Consider the following 18,220-nt stretch of genomic DNA (forward strand, 5'->3'; position numbering starts at 1 on the left):
TGAGAAAAGGACAGGGATGGTAGATACTACTGACTTAAGTCAGGGAGTTCTGATTTAAGTTAGGGAGATGCATGAGGATCAGCTGATTCCACAAAGGATAACTTTTCCTAACACGTTCTCCTATAGATGTTTTGAACTACAGTCAGCCCTTCTTATACACGGATTTTTTATACACGGATTTAAGCATACACGGTTTGAAAATGTTCCAAAAAAGTATACATTTACCTTGATGTTCCATTTTTTATTAGGGACCACCATTTTGCTATGTCATTATACTTAATGGGACTTGAGCATACACGGATTTTGTTATACACGGGGGATCTTGGAACCAAACCCCAGCGTATAACAAGGGTCCACTGTATATAGCTCACATCATTCCTTGTAATTGACTATGCTGGTTGAGACAGATGGGAGCTGAAGCCTGAAAAATCTGGAGGGCATCATTTGCCTGGCCTAGGATAGCCTTAAAAGGGATCAGAATTTCCTCAGCTTGTCTGAGATGGTGAGTGCCTATTTGCAATTCTGTTTCTCTAGAAGTGTGCCATGTTCATTAAGAGATCATGGACTGCAAAGTGGAAGCAAAAATAAATATATGCAATAATGTTATTCAGTGAACCAGAAGCTAGAGAATTAATATGCTATAGACCTGCTGCATCATCTTTGAAAGGAACAATCAGTTATATGCATATTGTAGTGGATACCTGGAAGCAGCTTTATTTATTTATTTTATTAAATTAAGTGTGTTCTTTTTAAATAAATGGCAAAAGTTCAGATTGCTTTATTGTAGGTGGGGAACTGTGGCCTTCCAGACATGGTTGGACTATATCTCCCATTCTCCTGGAATAGTGGTTGGGGAGGATGGATGTCAGAATCCAACAAAATCAAAAAGCCACAAGTTCCACAGTCTGCTTTATAGTCAAATACTTGCATATTGGTTTTTGCTAGGAATTTGGGACATGCTGGGACATGAAGGCCTTTAATCATATATTTCATGATTGACCTTACAGTGAAATTTACATTAGAAGCTGTTATTTGTGTAAGTATTAATTAAGCATTTTTGTTTTTCAGTCTAGGATTAGTCACACCCTGTGCCCACACAGCTCTCAGTCTAGAGATGATGGGAAAATCTATAAATAGACTTATGTTGCGTCTGAGGATGTAGACTTTAGTCTACAAAAGTTCGTACTACCAACTTCTTTCTTTCAGTTAGTCTTTCCATACTGATTTTTCAGACTAACAGAGTCGTTTCTTTATAGACTTATATTGGTTTAATAGTAATTTCCTCTTCCCAGGAAATCTTGAGGACTCTGAATAAAAAAAAAAATTACACTTCTCAGCATTGTTAGGGTAAGCCATGTTCCAAATTAAGCTGGTCAAAACCAGTATTTCTTTCTTTTGTATATATATATATATCCATATCCATTTCACAAGAAGACAAACTTTTAATAAAATCCATTGTGAAATCTGAATCTAACACCCTTATATAAGATGATAATATTATACCCTACCAATGTCACTACCTTTCTGTGGCTGTGGGATTGTGTGCTCATGTGAGGCAAGAGTCTATACTGATGGCAGTAATACTGCTGGTAGGCAGTTTCATGTCAGACAGGCTTTTGTTGAGGAAGCAGACTACATGTGCCAAACAGCTGCTGGGCAGCAGCAGTACAGGGTGACACTGGCAGGGAATTCCTAAGAGACAACGGCAATGGCACCATAGCTAACACTTATTAGTACAGCTCAAAAGGAAGCACAATGAACCCCCTTTGAATGTATTTTAGCGTAGAAACCTTATGATGAGACAGTCCAGAATAAAAGTGCCAGATGATGGGACTTGCAGCTCAGATGAAACTCAACAAGCTACTGTGGTAGAGCAGAGGACAACTGTGAATAGTGTTGGGGCTGATGATGCAACTGGACTCAAGTCAAAAGGATGTTCAGTTGCTGATGTGTTCAGAGGTGAAAGGAAAGTCCAAAGCTGCACAATACATAGGAACATGGAGTGTGAGAAGCATGAATCAGGGATAGCTAGACATGGCAAAACAAGAAATAGAACCGATAAACATTGCAAAATTTGAGCTGAGTGAGCTAAAGTGAACAGGAGTGACCTAGAATGCAGCCGCCGGCTCCCCCAGGGTGTATCACCTCACTGGGTGACATCCCCTTCTGGAGTGTCACCCTGTGCAAGTCACACCACCACATCTCCCTAGTGATACCACTGCCTGAGGTTTTATTATGCTTGTCCTACCACAACTGCTGTGATCCTGGTAATTTTCAGGCCTTCCACTTGTCTTTGTTTTTTCTATTTTAAAGAATCAACATGTTAAATGTAAAACACAGCCAGTGTCACATGTAACTTTTTATTTAAAAAAAACAAAACACTATGGCCAGAGCTTAAGAAAGTTACTTCAGCTCCCAGAACCTCCTTGCCAGTTTTGCAGGGTTTTTCTTTGTTTGAAAATTAAACATGTACAGTTTTGAAAAGTTAACTTCCAAAAAGTTACTAGAAGCTGGAGGGGATTCTAGAAGTGACAAGTCCAAAAATGTAACATATCTATGCTCTTGAAAGATGTCATTGTCACAGTTTGAATGAAAAGAAACAAAAAAACAGCTTCCTTTTCTTAACTGCCAGACCAGCTCATCATTTTAGCCTTAGTTAACTATAGCACTTTGACACCACTTAAACTGCCGTGGATCCATCTCAAGGGTGTCACTAGGGAGGTGTGGGAGGTTCAAACCACACTGGGTGACACTTCAGAATGGATGAATGCCTGGTGCAGCTGTTGCTCTTGTCTGTCCCAAGACCCCCTTGGGTGCCCGCATTGTGTCACCCAGGATGCCCCTGCCATCCACTGGCTGCAGCCACTGGTGGGTGTGGCATGCTGCTGCTGCTGCCCAGATTCAGCAGGACTGCTGGCTAAGTGGGAAAAATGCTTCCAAGTGGCAGCAGAAACCCACCCTCACCAGCAGCTGCAGGTGAGAAGGGGCTGCCTTCCGAGTCTGGAGGATCTGCTGGCCAGGCAGGAAAGCAAGGCTCTTCCCTTTCCAGCTCACCCAGCAGCCATGCTACATTTGGAAAAAGCTTTTTAGGGGCAGAAGCAGTGGCTGTCCATCCTAACCATGGCAGAAGCAGCCTGGCTGGTAGGAGGACTGGGTGGGGTGTGCGCCAGGCAGCTTGGGTGTGCTAGCATGAGTTACCACACTGGGATGACACTAATGCTAGTGATGCAACTGGTCCATCTTATGGGATCCTAGAATTTGCAGTTCAGAGGGGAATTCTTAGACCTCTCAGTTCAAGAGCTGTAGTACTCACCAGACCACACTTCCTAAGATTCTTCAACATACAGCTATGTCAGTTAATGTCGAATCAGTGTTGTAACTGTGCAGTGAAAAAGGGTACTTACAGTGAATTCATAACCTCAGCACATGTACAGGCTTTAGCCTCTTTTTTATGTTGCCAATCAGACATATTCACACCAGATGATCTGTCTTGAACCTCTAAATTAGCCTACTTTCCTCGGGTGTGATAGAAGGCACTGTCACCATCCCTTCTGTTGAAGTAGAATTCATTGACTAGTTCAATTCCCCTTTGCATATGGAATGGGGCATGGGTGGGTACATCTTGTTGTTTCTCTCAGGGAGCAAAATGACTTGATCTGGCTTGGATCATCACCAGCTAGTTGTAGTAGGGGAGGTAATTTTATTAGGGAACTTAAGACAGTACACTGCCCCTTACACCATTTTTTTTTTTTTTTTTTGTCTCTGAGGCTCCATCTGCACTGCAGAAATAATGCAGTTTGACAACAATTTGACTGCCAAGGCTGAATGCTATAGAATTCTGGGATTTCTAGTTTGTTCTGGTGTCAGAGCTCTCTGACAGAGAAAGCTACATACCTCACAAAACTAAAAATCTGAGAATTTCATAGCATTGAACGATGGCGATTAAAGTGGTGCATTATGTTTGCAGTTCAGATACAGCCTGAGTCACTGCCCTTCTCCTTCTGGATTAACAGAAGGCATTCAGCTGGAATTTAATTCTTAGTGGGCTAGACATGGCATTAAGGCATTTGCTTTAGATATGACATTAAGCCCTCTGCTTCACTATGCATCCTAATATAAATAATCACAGTGTATACATGCACATGCAGAAAAAACTACTTACGCAGGATAAGTATCTGTGCATATGAACACACTTATATATTGCTTTTCACATGAAAAGATGATTCCATTTCATCACATACAATGCAGCAAGCCTTTGATTTAGTCCAGATGACAATTATTTCTCTGTGTAGGTGTGACCATTAGAAATAATGTCAGAATGCACAAAACCATATTGATTTTGTCAGAGAGAGCCTTTTGCAGACAGGGGCGTCGTACAGACTGCCCCAAAGGGGCGGGTCTGTGGCGCCCATTTTATCACCTGCAGCACTGCATTTTCTGGGCCATGGAGAAGTGGAAAAATACTGCTTCTCCATGGTGCGGAAAAGGGGTGTCCTTGGGGCTTCATGCCCCTGGATACCCCGGGAGTTGCAGCCATGGGACAAAGGGGCAGCCCTGCCCCTTTCTCCCTGGCATTGTTCCTGCATTTGGCTGCTGCAGAAATAATGTGGTGTCCAAAAGGAGCTCCATTTCAGAGCTCCTTCTCATGCTGCTCCCAGGCCTCCATAAGCTGCCTGGGGCGGTGCGGTGACATCACGCACACAGAGCCCTGTTTGGACATGGCACATGCATGATGCCATCATGGTGGCCCCCGTATGGATGGGAGGCTGCCATGATGACATTGATGCCACGTACTAGGGTTGCAGGGCATGCAGATGCTCTGCCCCCACACAACCTTAGTATGTGGCCAGGCCAGTGCAAAGCACCAGTGTAGACCAGGCCCTAGGTTTTCTTTATTTTTCCATGTAAAAGCCAGTGTGATGTAGTGGTTTGAGTATTTGACTATAACTATGGAGACCATGGCTTGATTCCCAGCTCAGCCATGAAACCCTTTGGTCAAGTCACACGCTCTCAGCCTCAAGAGAAGGCAATGGCAACCCCCCCCCCCAACCAATTTGGCAAAGAAAACCCATGATACATTCACCTTAGGGTCTCCCTAAATCGGAATTGTAGGTGCACACACATACATACAATGGCTTCTTAGTTGGCTTCTCTGCCCAAAGGTAGTCAAAACAACCCCAAGGTCCACATCAGCTTGCCTCTTGCAGGCTCTGCTCCCAGCTCCACGTATCTGAAGGCTTGGGGGAAAGAGTGTGGGGAATTACTTTTGCAGGCCTACAAGTTTCAGAATCCCCCATGGCCAGTGGCTCTGGGGAAATCTGATCTGCAGGCTTGTTCAAAGTTAAATAACAATAACAATCTTCCAGCCACATAGAAACCTAAATCATTCTAACAGGTGGAGGAAAAAAAAACACCATTCCAAATGGAAATGTTTGTATACCAACTGAAACAAAGTCCATTAAAAAAAAATATTGCATCCCAGCTGAGGCAAAAGAGAGAAGACCAGGTAGATTTATTTCAGAAGTTCGTTCCAGAAGGACACTGAGATTCTATTACTAAACAAAATTAAATTTAAACATTCTCAGGAGAAAGACTCAGACGAAATGTCATACGTGATTTTAATTACAAGAAGCTTTGTTTAGAGCTCATATTGAGTGTTTTTTTTTTTTAAAAAAAATAGTACAGTATCCTTTAATTTTGCAGGAGTCATACTTATGGCTGAAGGTCTGATTAGAGTATTTATTTGACATTTTGTTCCTATTGCTGTATAATAATATAAATGAAATGAAGCCAGCTCAGTGTTGTTCTTAAACCACCAAGATATTGTTTTATTTAATTCAAAAGAAAATGCCATTTTGGATGCATGTGGTCTTATTAGCAATTTATTTTTGCATTTAAGAAACGTCAGATGTCATGCCAACCTTTACTTTGTTCTCCTAGGAGCCATTTACAAGACAGCTTGCTTTTATCCTTGGGAAAGAACTAAATGTATAAACTTCAGGCATAAAACACAACCTCCACTGACATAAAGTATCCAAGGTCTCCTTGATCTCACTGCTGTTAATACTTCATCATATAACTATAGAGATCCTCTTGTAAGTCATACATTCAGTCCATTGGAAGCCTGGCTCAGTACCTAAGAGGTCACCTTAGTTAATACAGTCATATAGTCATGCTGACATAAATTGGCCAAAGGAAACTGATATTGCTCTGACACACATGCAGGTGGAATGCAATTTTCAGGATCATATTTTAAAGATGTTACATTTACCACGTGACTGGCATCCCTAGTACCAAATTAGACCATGGGACCTTTCACTTCACAATTATAGCACTACGATTATACTTTAACTGCTACAACTGCAACCTGCAGAATCCTGGGATTTGAAGTTTTAAGGAGAAACTAGTGCTTTCTGACTGAGAATTCTAAATACTGCTCCCTAAACTTTAAATGCCAGGATTCCGTAGGATGTTGCCATGGCGGTTTAAGTGGAATCGAAGTGTGATCATTGTGTAAGTGTGAAAGAGCCCTATATTATGTTTTGTAGTTATGTAATTCTTCAATAAGGAAGCAATCAGTAATTTTAATTTTCAATAATTTTAGCAATTTTCTTCCCACACAGTTTCAAAGCCAATTTGCAATTTAGGGGTTATTCTGTGCAAAATTCATACATGGTTCTTTGGCACAGAAAACAGCATTTTAAAAAAATAATAATACAGGAAACATTTCCTGCAGAGAAATATTATTTTCTGCACAGAAAATGCATTTTCCTGCATTGAAAACACTGTTTCGTGGGGGAAAGCTATGTGAGAATTGTGTGCAGATTACATTTCCAATTATAGTATTTTATGTAGAACAAACAGAAAATGCTGTTTCCTCTGCAGAAAAAGCTTTTTCTTCTGCACAAAAGAACTGCATGCAAATTTTTATATAGAATAAGGTCTGAACTGTGAAGATTACTGTCAGTTCAGGATTCTTCCTGTCAGGGTTTCTTGATACCTGAAAAAACATGCTTTCAAACCATTTTTTGGGGGGACTATTCTCAAATATTCTTTCCATCTCTAATATTGGCCTATATCTAATTGTTAGTGCCAATCAGAATACAGCCATTGAACCAATGGAAGTTACATAAGTGTTGATTAACCAAGTTCCCATATCCCAATGTTATCAATTTAATGTGTCTACTCTAGCTGGAACTGTCAGTTGGATTTAGGATTGTAAGTGAGAAGCTGAGCAACCCTGGGTAGAGCCAACCATTATGAGGTTAAGGAATGCTTACATGGGCAGGAGGATATGGGCAGACAAATATATAGATTATGATATATTTTTGTTGTTATTGTTGTTATGTGCAATCAGGTTGATTAATAGAATCATGCAGAGTTCAAAGAGACCATAAGGGCCATCTAATATATGATAACAATGCATGGTTATACTCTCAAAGGTTATCCCTTTGATCACTGGGTTGGGGCTGCAGCAACTGGATGCCATAGCTCCAATCTGGCATTTTCCCCGCTGAAAAAGAAGTGGCAGAAAGCCGTTCGTTTTTCAGCCAGGAAAAACGTGGCTTTGCCGCTGTGGCTATGGCTTTTCTGTGTTTTAGCAGCACAGGATGTGTAAACGCTGGGAAGCCTCCAAATGTGTGGTCAGCCGTGTGGCTTCCTGGTGGTGTGGAGGTGGCATCAGAGTGTCATTCAGTGCCTTCCTATAAGAATGAGAGAATATGAGTTGTCCAAGGTCACCCAGTGGCTTTCCATGACTGAATGGGGATTCGAACCCTGATTTCCCAGTGTACTAGTCCAACACTTAATAGCAATAACAATATAGCATTTACATTTCTATACCACTTATCAGTGAACTCAGCACTCTCCAAGCAGTTTACAGTCTAAGCCAATTGCCCCCAACAAGCTGGGTACTCATTTTACCAACCTACAAAAGGATGGAAGGCTGAGTCCACCTTGGAGTCCTGGGATCAAACTCACCATTTAACCAGCATTTAACCACTGCACCATCAGTCTTGTGCATGGCCCAGGCTAAAATTAGCATGGGAATAAAACATGCATTAAGTGCAATTCAACATGTATGGCCTGCAGGTCTAGATGAAGACTATGCCAGTAATATGTGTTATTCTAACAGTTATGTAAATCTGAAGCCTTTACCAAGGACCCTATCACATGGGGTTAAAACCCCGGTTTTCCTTTCCCAAATTCAGTCTTGGATGGACCCGGGATGGATGCAGGTGGAGATTCGGCATCAATTTCTTTGCAATAACATTCAGCTTCCTCCCAAATTAAGACTGAATTCGGGAAAAGTAAGCCAGGGTTTTAACCCCATGCGATAGGGTCCTTAGTTTCTGCATAAATCTGGCATTGCTTTCCATGCACAGGAATTTTTCCCTATAGCACATGCTTTCTCGGTCCTTCAGAAGAGGGCTGGCTGCTCTACAGTGTTCAAATGATAATAGATGGATTGCCATTTTTACATCTCTGGGTCATTAAGTCAAATCTCAGTGTGATCTCATTAATAGGGCATGCTTTTTAGTTAAACTAGAACTCAGGCAGATTCTGTGCTTGACAAATTGCACATGAAAGCCCAAATGCTTGGCATTCCATTGATGCACTGTGCAAATATTTATGGACAAACACAGGCCCAGCTACAAAGCCACGCTCACACCTGACATCCACTGGATACACTAAGTTTCATCCCCAGAGACTGACAGTAACACACACATGAATTTTTTCCACATCTCTCCACCTTATGTAACAGTTGCTGCTATATATTCTGAGTCACTGTTTCCTTGGCTTCCACTGCCAACTTTATCTGTTCACACCCTAATGGAAAGCTTTGTACTGAATGAAGGCTCTTGTGCTGCCGTCTGTTCTATGGAAAATGCGCATAATTACATTCTTCAGAGCAAGTTGACATGAAAGGTCGCTATGAATACAGCAAGCTTTCAGAATTAGGACGTTGGCAATTCCCTGCAACTGCTGTGATCTAGGAGAACATACAGAGCATTTGCATTTGAATGAATACATCTAGCACATTGGGGTGTGTGTCTTCCTCTCTTTTTGCTTTTATTTGCCTGCATGGATGATGATACTACAGGAGCCTTCTTCCTGTGCCAGTGTTAGATTCTAAGCTAGATCCTATGACAAACCAGGAAAGCAGTAGGTCAGCATTTTTCCCATGCACCATGAGAACATTGCTGCATTTATAACTCCTTTTGATGGAATATATTAGTGTAGTCTAATTGAAGCCAATGGCATTGTGCCATTTGAAATCACTTGAAGACAGTAATTGGCACGCTGGCACATGTTTTCACCTCAAAGAATAAATTAGGCAATGTTTAAATAGTGCAGTGAAGCTTTTGAACAATACAAACACATCTTTTGGGCCTGGGCCACCCAATTTCACCACCCTAGGTGAAGAACAAGATGGTGCTCACTCCCTCAGTCCATGCACAGAAGCCAAATGGACTGCCAATGGAATAGTCTTTCTGGTAATAGGAGGGCATCCTCAATCACACTTTAGGTCAACTGCCAGTCTATGAACAGACAGCTCTGTTCTCGAACAGGGAGGAAAAACCAGGAGGCCCAGGAGAAACAAAAGACTGTTGTTGCTGTTCTCCAGAATCTGCCATCAGAGGGATTTGTTTTACTTTGTCTAATGGAAGGGACAGAATCTATAAATAAGTGATTAAAGGTTCATCTGAGTAGTTCTGATACCTCTGTCTTCTACTGGAGTAGCGTTGGGTAGGGGTGTTGTGATGACCACCCATGAGTAGTGAAAAGGGAAGGTTGTAAAGGAGTCTGAACTAGGCATGATGTTTGTTTAGACAGATATGTGAATTAAAGCTGGGTAATCCCATTTGATAATTAAAATCTGTTTTCTATCTACACACCTCTTAACCACCTCCCTTCACATTTAGGTGTTTGTGAGCTTGCATGTCCATATATGTATGTATGCTTATAAAATATCAGAATCCAATAAAATTTGACTGCCTTAGAAGGAATTAAAACAAGGAGTAGAGAAGGTGGGCCACTTAATCCAGGTTCTTAAATTGATTAATTGGCTAAATTAATAGGTTTTGATTTAAAGAAATCTTTACAGATGAAGGCAGGTGCACAAAAGGAGGGACACAAGAATCTTAGATACAGTCTTTTAAGAGTAAGTGTATCTGAACAATTTGCATTGTATTTTTCATGTAGAAATTTATGGCATTGCTTTGAGAGATTGGTGGCTATCAGTTGAAAAGGTTCGGTGAATAAATAATAAATGAAATAATCCTGGCCAGATATTCATATATCATGCTTTAGTTAAAATTATGAAGCTGTTGCATGATCTTGGTGTAGTGTGTGTGTGTTTGTGTGTGATTTTTATATGCAGATGTCTTTATTATCCTTTATTATCCACCTTGGAGAAATTAGGCTCATACAATTATAAATTGTGCAGAATTCAGTGTCAAGTTTCCTTAATTATGATTTTAGATGTAAACGGAAAATAAGTGTGAGAGTTGCCCCTTCAAATAAAGACCTGAGATTATCCACTGTGTATCATTCAGGTTCTTTTCCCTTTATTTCCTGTTCACATAGTTCTCTTGATCGCCATAACAATTGCTGCATTGTAAGGCTGATTACTATGTGGCAGACTTTAGATGCTAGATCTGTACACCTCTTTGTGACATGGAGCAGCCTTCCTCTTCTCTCTCTTTATTTTAAACAAGAAAATGCAGCTCTTACAGTTCTTACACACTTAAGTGGAAGTCCAATATACTGTACACTCGTCCCTCCACACTTGTGGCTTTGACTTTTGTGGCTTTGATTATTCATGGATTTTATTAGTATGTTCTCTCTAGGAATCTCTAGGTCCTCCAGCACAACTCTATGGTCAAGTTTAACCAAAAGTTGCACTGCAGGACCCTAGAGATTTCTAGAGAGAACACTCCACTAGGCATTTGTAGCTCCTCCAGCAAAATTCTATGGTCAATGTCTGGCAGATGTTAGCACAGAATTGCACTGGAGGATCTAGAGATTCCTAGGGAGGTGTTCTCTCAGGTAAAAACATAGTGTTTTTGTTATTTACAGTTTTTCCACATTCATGGGGGTCCTGTGTCCCTAACCCCAGCAAATGTGGAGGGACAAGTGTATATACTCATGTATAGGTCTAGACATTTTAGTCAAAAAATTGACCCAAGAAGCCTGAGTTGACTTATCCACGGGTCAATACTGTACTTTAACTTTTACAAAAAATCAAATCAAAACAAAAACCCCAGGAACAATTCCCTGGTGAAAGGTAAGAGCATAATCTGTCTGGGAATCACTGACTCCCCCTCTGTTCTCTCATCCATCTTGCCTTTAGTATAAGCACAAACACTTATGCCTGATGAAATATTGTAAGTTCTTTGGCATGGTTTTCCTTTGCTTTTCTGCTGGAAACTTTGCTTTGTTATATGCCCCAAAGTTTTACCCTTGGCTTATCTATGGGTCATATCAAAATCCATAATTTTTGCCCCCAAACCTGCCCTCGACTTATACATGAGGTTGATTTATAGTCAAGTATATATAGTAAATGTATTATTTTCTTCATTGAGAAAAAGTGGTTTGAGGTTTTTGGAGGGGTTCTCTAGAGGAAAAAAAATGCTGGCATCTATGATGTTCCTGATAAAAGTATACACGAGTCAATTTTACATGCTGTTTTCCCCACATATCTTGACGGGAAAAGATGCTTTAGAGAAATATTATCTTATTCATCTTAGTAATTACATGACGTTAAGAGAGAAGGAAGCATAAATTCAAATACTGCTGCATATATTAATAAAAGATAAATTTTCCTATTTAAATAATGTTCAAAAAGATAGAAAATGGATGCCACACCCTTGTCAAGGATTGCCTTAAAGGTCTTTTTAATGAATGCATTTATAGCAAGTAAGCAAGTATATTTCTATACCGCTTATCAGTGCACTTAAGCACTCCCTAAGCAGTTTACAAAGTGAAAGCTAATTGCCCTCAGCAATCTGGGTACTCAGTTTAGTGACCTCAGAAGGAAGCAAGCCTGAGTCAAACTTGAGCCCTTTTGCTGGTATTGAACTCACAACCTTATGGTTTGTGAGTGAGTGGCTGCAGTACAGGCATTTAACTTCTGCACCATCAGGGCTTCTTCATAAAGGTCAAGATCCTATTTTATACTATTTGAAATTGCATCATCATATTAACATGGAAGGTTGGCAGGGCAATCACTGCCAGCTGGATGAGGGCATAATGGGGCTCTTCTGGTGTCCCTCAGCCAATCAGTGACCATTTGGATTGGAAGGGAGGATCAGCCCCTGGTGCTGTCCAGCAGCCATTATATAGCCTGTGGGAAATCTGTTGCACAAGGAGGTGATAGATACTTTTATTATGTAGCACTAAAATAATTTCTTACATTTATGTAACCTGTTATGCTAGTGTGTGTCACCAACAGGATTTAGCCAATATGTTATGTTTTCCATATATTTATTATCCGAAATGTTGGGCAACCTTCTTAGTTGACCTGAACAGCATTGTGATGTCAGGATGTGATTGTTGACACTGTTATTTTATCTGATACAAGGAAGGCCCCCATAGTAAGCTATTAGTTATTAGCACTATTCACACTTTAACCCAAATAGTTATTTCTAGTAACAATAGTATTCTTGCATAGTCAGTGATCAACTGGCTATAGTATATCACATTTTTCCTTGAAAGCCAGCATTGTTGAAACAAGGTCAATAAATATGAAAAAAAGATATAGGAATAGATATCAGGACGTAATGGGACGAAACTTTTAACACACATTTTCCCCTTGCCCTTTTCTTAAAATGGGTTTTATGGACTGCTACACTCAGGTAGTTTATCTCTTGTCTAAATACTGATTAAAGATTTGTATCTTACAGAAACGTATGGTACAGTTTTTAGCAGGGCTTTACTAATATTTCACTTTGTATATGTCTATTGTGACTTATGTTCTTAGGTTTATATAATTTGCTTTTAAAAAATTTGCTTCTTCCTCCACGAACACGGGTCATCACTTCTTTGACCACTGTTAAATCTGAGTTGAAGACTATCCTGTTCAGGGAAGCATTCCCAGGCACTGTGTGATTATCTATCTGATTTTTGATTGGATAGTTGATGTTTTTAATTGTTGTCTGCTTATTTTAACCAGTTCTATTTTATATTATTACCTATTGTTTTATACGTATTTTGTAGATTGTACGCCATTGGCAGGTTTCATTTTTATTGATTTGATCATTTGTATGTACAGTGCTGTGTACATTTACAGCACTATAAAAATAAACTATAAATAAAATAATAATAATAATAATAATAATAATGCCAACAAACTCATTTAGTAGGGATTTACCAGGGAGTCTGGAAGAGACAACAGTCTTGAGGATGAAAGATCCACCCAAACTTTCACTTAGAAATGACCTGTCACAGCTATTTCTTTACATTAGGAAGAGGAAGAATGTTTTAGCTTACAAATATCAACAGCCTAGCATGGTCAATGTTAAGGGATTGCTGGAGTTATAACCCAAAACATTTGAAGGACCTAAGCTTTCCCATCTCTCCTGCACTCAGTGATGATTCTAGACTATCTGCTTTATCACACTAGCAGGCAAACAGGATTTAAACGAGAGTTAAGTTAGAGATAACCAGGAAATGCCTGAAGTTTATCACACGACATTTCTTGGTTTTCTCTAGTTTAACTCTAGTTTAAATCCCGTTTGCCCGCTAATGTGATAAAGCAGTATGAGGGTTTGAGGAAAGCCTTGATGAGTTGGGTTCAGCATGATGTTCTTATATTACCCATTCTTGATGGAAATGAATAAGAAAACCATACAATACAGTAGTATTTCCTACGCAGACAAGTTAAACACTATCCGTACAGTCGTCTCTTTTCACAAAGCATAAAATAAACTGTCTCTTACCTTCCACGGAACAGGAATGAAACCAAGTAGCTGTCCTGTTCTGCTGCAACAGTGCTCAGGGCCACATCATAAATTGCATCAGGTCAGAGTCCCAAGCTGGAAGGATAAAAACCACCATCTGATTGCTATGGGGCTTTATTGACGCAAGTATCTCATTTAGGGAGGAGGCACCTGCTAGCTACTATAGTATATCCTAGCTAATCTGTTATTGATTTCAACATGACAGCTACATGCACACCTCATGACTGTATTATCAGCCAGATTGGTAAATATTTAACCTTGGGAAAGGCAAGGTTTTGTATGCAATTATAAATTGATAGGAATTTATGCCTGGCAAAATCTTTACCTTTTGTAAATGCAGGCGAGCCGCAAGATGACAAAGGAAAGGAGGAACGGCAAGCGCCTTATTGAGGCTTCTGGTCTGTAGAAAGTTCTGGGACTTTGCCAGAAAAAATGACTCATGGATTTTGAATTTGATTACTCTAGTAACTTTCACACAATCAAAATTATCTCTCCACGTCCCTGGCGGCTTCTGTGCAACCAGAATGGTGTCTGACAGATATCAGCAGTATGTATTGTTTCCAGATGTTTGTACAGAAATGGGAGAATGTTGCAATTAGTTAATTAAGTCTCATCAAACCCCTCTAATTGACACATTCAATATCCAAGCTGTACTCTCCAGTGAAGTTTCCTTTTGAAAATAAACAGATGAAGTGAGGTGAAGGCTCCCCCTGGAGGAGGCTTCATGATATCACAATGAAGGCTTTTGACTGAGACTTGATTTTTCCATGCCTCTGAAACAATTGTGTTGAGAAGGCTGGCCAACCTTTCCTTTGTTGGAAGGACTGCTGGCTACTACCATTAGGTACAATGAGGCAGCCTCTTTAGGTTCAGACACTAGAGGATGGAGCAACAACCAGGTGTTGGAGAGTAGTGTTGCATTTTTGTCAGTTCTCTCTTTCTCTCTCCTCTTTCCACCCCAACCAAAATACATGGTGTTCACTCACCATATATTTATGCCTGGCAAAATCTTTACCTTTTGTAAATGTGGGTGAGCAGCAAGATGCACATATTGCCGATAGATCACTGGTGAGGCCCTGAGGCTGCATTTGGCTCCAAAGGCTGTTTATTTTTGGCCTTTCACATACACCCAGACTCCTATGGACCACTCCCTGTATGGCAAAACCCTTTTCCCAATCCTTTTTCTTTCTCTCATTGAAGGAGCAGTGATTCATTTTTGGTATTGTTCATATGGCACCCCAGTGCTGCTTTCCATAGAAAATACAAATTTTTAAAACTCAGAAGAAATTGGTCATTTCCAAAACCTCCAGAATTTCACACATCAAAACCAGTATGCATGTGGCCAAGCAACATCAGAATGTGGTCAAGATGAACTTGGTTTTCAGCAATTGAAATAAACTGAAGACAAAGGGGGAAAGAGGGAGGTGGCGGGAGAAATTGAAACATTTTAAAAGTTGGTTGACAGAGGATTAATTGGGATTGTCTCGGCAAAATTAGGACAGTTGGAGGATGCAATTTCTGATTTCTCCCTTTATTCTTTTTAGCAGTTTGGGAGGACCAATGGCAGAAAACTGAATCCTGGATCCACTGAAGTTATGTGTTTGGCTCCTTGTACATGGCCTGTATCAGTGGTGGCTTTGCCATAGGAGTCAGTAGTTATAACTTACAGTGACCCTTCATTTATGTATCTGCCTCACTTCACTTGCAGTTATCTATTGATTTTTGCTTCCAAAATTGGTACCTCTCAAACATTTTTAGTTTGTTTTCAACCAAGAAAACCCTTGAATGCTTTTAAAGCTTCTGAAGGGTTTCTACATGCTTTTAAATATCATGGCAAGCTTGCTTGGCGAGAATATAGTTTAGAGCCTTTTCAGTCACTGCTTCCACTGTCTGGAAGTCCCTTCCATGGAAGGCTAGGCTGGTTCTCCCCTGCTCTCCTTTCGCTATCCTTTTTGTTTAAGCAGGATTTTAATATGTGAATGCCTACAAAGAGGCTTCTTATCGGCATGTGTGCTTTATATTTTTTTTACAGCATAGTGTAGTGGTTTGAGCATTAGACTATGACTCTGGAGATCAGGGCTCAGTTTCCTGCTTGAGCATAAAAACCCACAGGATGACCTTGGGCGAGTCACACTCTCTCAGCCTCAGAGGATGGCAAAAGCAAAGCACCTCTGAAGAAACTTGCCAAGAAAAACCTATGATAAGTTCACCTTAAAGGACAATATCAGTCAAAAATGACTTGGAGGCACACAGCAGCAACAATGCTTTTAAAATAATTTTATATTGTTTTCATTTAATTATTTTAATTGTTTTAAATTTTTTATTGTCAGGTTTCATTGGTATCTTTTGTCCGGCACCTTGGGTCCCTCTCTTGGAGAATGACAGCATATAAATGAAATAAATCAATAAAATAAATAATATATTTCCATTCCAATGTCTTCTTGCCAATGCACATTTTATGCCTAATTTCCCTCAGTTTTTATAACTGTGCATCTATCAACTTTCCAAGCTATTTTTTCCCAGTTGTACATTTTGTGTCCAACAACTGTATGTTGAAAATATTCAGAAACAACTAAACCAAAAGAAACATATAAAACTTGTCAGTCAGAGGAAACAGGAGGTCATGCACAACATGCAATGGATGTGCAAGTGCACAGTAAAAACATCACATTCCAAAGTACTTCTACAGAAGATTTCCTTTCTACTCACCCAAAATAGTGTGGTAGTCATCAATAGGAGTTGCAGCCATAAAGACACCTCTTGTAGCACCATAAGTCAGTGACTGAATAAAAGTGGGGAAACCAAGAAAGCAAGAAACAGAAAGAATAAGTGAAATGCAAAGCAAAAGACAAAAGAGAGACAGCCAGGAAAGAGAAATTACACTAAACACTTTCAGTTTTCAGGTGACAGAAAAGGATGAATCCATACAGGGCATATGCTTTGGCTTGCAGGATACCTCACAGCCTTGTTTCTGCAGTTTTAGACAGGAAGAATGAAAGAGAAGGAAGTCAGTCAAGCTTATTGATTTATTTAATATCCCACTTTTCATCCAGTATGGAATCAAGGCAGTACCTTAAAAACACAATACAATTTTAAAAACCTCTTAATACAAAATTTAAAATACAATTAAATTAATTTGATTTAAAGACAGAAGTTAAAACAGCAGTTTAAAAACATTTAAAACATAATTAAATAAAGATATAGCCATGTTAGTCTGTAGAATCAGTATGTAGAGGGATTTTGTAGCACCTTTGGGACTAACTGAAAGAAAGAAGTTGGCAACTTTCGTAGACTTAAGCCTACTTCCTCAGATGCATTTGGACCTCAGATGCATTTGAGAAAGTAGACTTGTCTACGAAAGCTCATGTTGCCAACTTCTTTCTTTCAGTTAGTCTCAAAGGTGCTACAAGATCTCTCTATATAATAATTACATAAAAATACTACACACCACCCCCAGTAAAAACTCTATATGCTGCCACCAAATGCCTCCTTAAATAAAAAATGTCTTTACCTGTCAATGGAAAGACAGCAAGGAGGAGACTGTGACCAGACCTCTGGGGAAGGGAATTTCACCAGAAGCACCTGGGCTGGTGGTTAAACTGACAGAAAGCCTTTCCCCACAGATCTTAGAGCATGTGCATGTTCATGTAGGGTGACACATGTAAGGAGATGAAAGTTGCAGTATCACCATAAAATGATGACCCCTTGAAATAAATAGGACTTTAAAACATCAGGGAGAGAAACTTCAGGTATCCCTCTTGTCACTAAATATCTACTGGAAAAGGATAAATTCAACACATAATTGGCTGTGATAACACAGTTATATTCTTTTATCTCAAGTGAGGGGGGTAACTGTGAAGGGGACAGAGGACATTTTCTCAACCATAGAGGCTTTAGTGGCCCTCCCAATACAACTAGGAGTGATGTAACATAACTTAGGGTTTTGATTTCAGCTGATTTTTGAGAAGATTTTTTTTAAGTACAGTTGACGCTCTGTTTATGTGGGGGATCCATTCTGGACCCCCTGCAAAAATGGAGACTTGCACATATTCAAGCCCCAAAGGCTTGAATGGGGTGTGTGCCCATGAGTGAGTGTGAGGTGCGTGCCGTGGAGGGGCACCACATTGAGAATAACAGAAGCCACCCCTCCGTGAATAATCAAGAATGCGGATCTCAAGTCTGCAAGAAAGGAGGAGCAACTGTATTGCTAATGCCCTGGAGGGTCATGGGTTCTAAACCATTGCCTTTGGAAGTGT

At 40.0% G+C, this 18,220-nt stretch overlaps 1 protein-coding gene across 1 annotated transcript in view; it reads right to left on the bottom strand.

Moving 5' to 3' along the window:
• The window catches only part of LOC149316487 (palmdelphin-like), a 69,936-nt gene extending 55,977 nt beyond the window's left edge, over positions 1 to 13,959 (bottom strand). Inside the window, exon 1 of the mRNA XM_089515649.1 lies at positions 13,944 to 13,959. The gene's annotated coding sequence lies outside the window, so the exon portion shown is untranslated. The remainder of the gene's footprint in view (positions 1 to 13,943) is intronic.
• Between the last annotated feature and the right edge of the window lie 4,261 nt (positions 13,960 to 18,220).

The sequence above is a fragment of the Sceloporus occidentalis genome, unplaced genomic scaffold, assembly GCF_023333645.1.
Source record: "Sceloporus occidentalis isolate IW3139 unplaced genomic scaffold, rSceOcc1.0.p SCAF_3, whole genome shotgun sequence".
Lineage (NCBI taxonomy): Eukaryota > Metazoa > Chordata > Lepidosauria > Squamata > Phrynosomatidae > Sceloporus > Sceloporus occidentalis.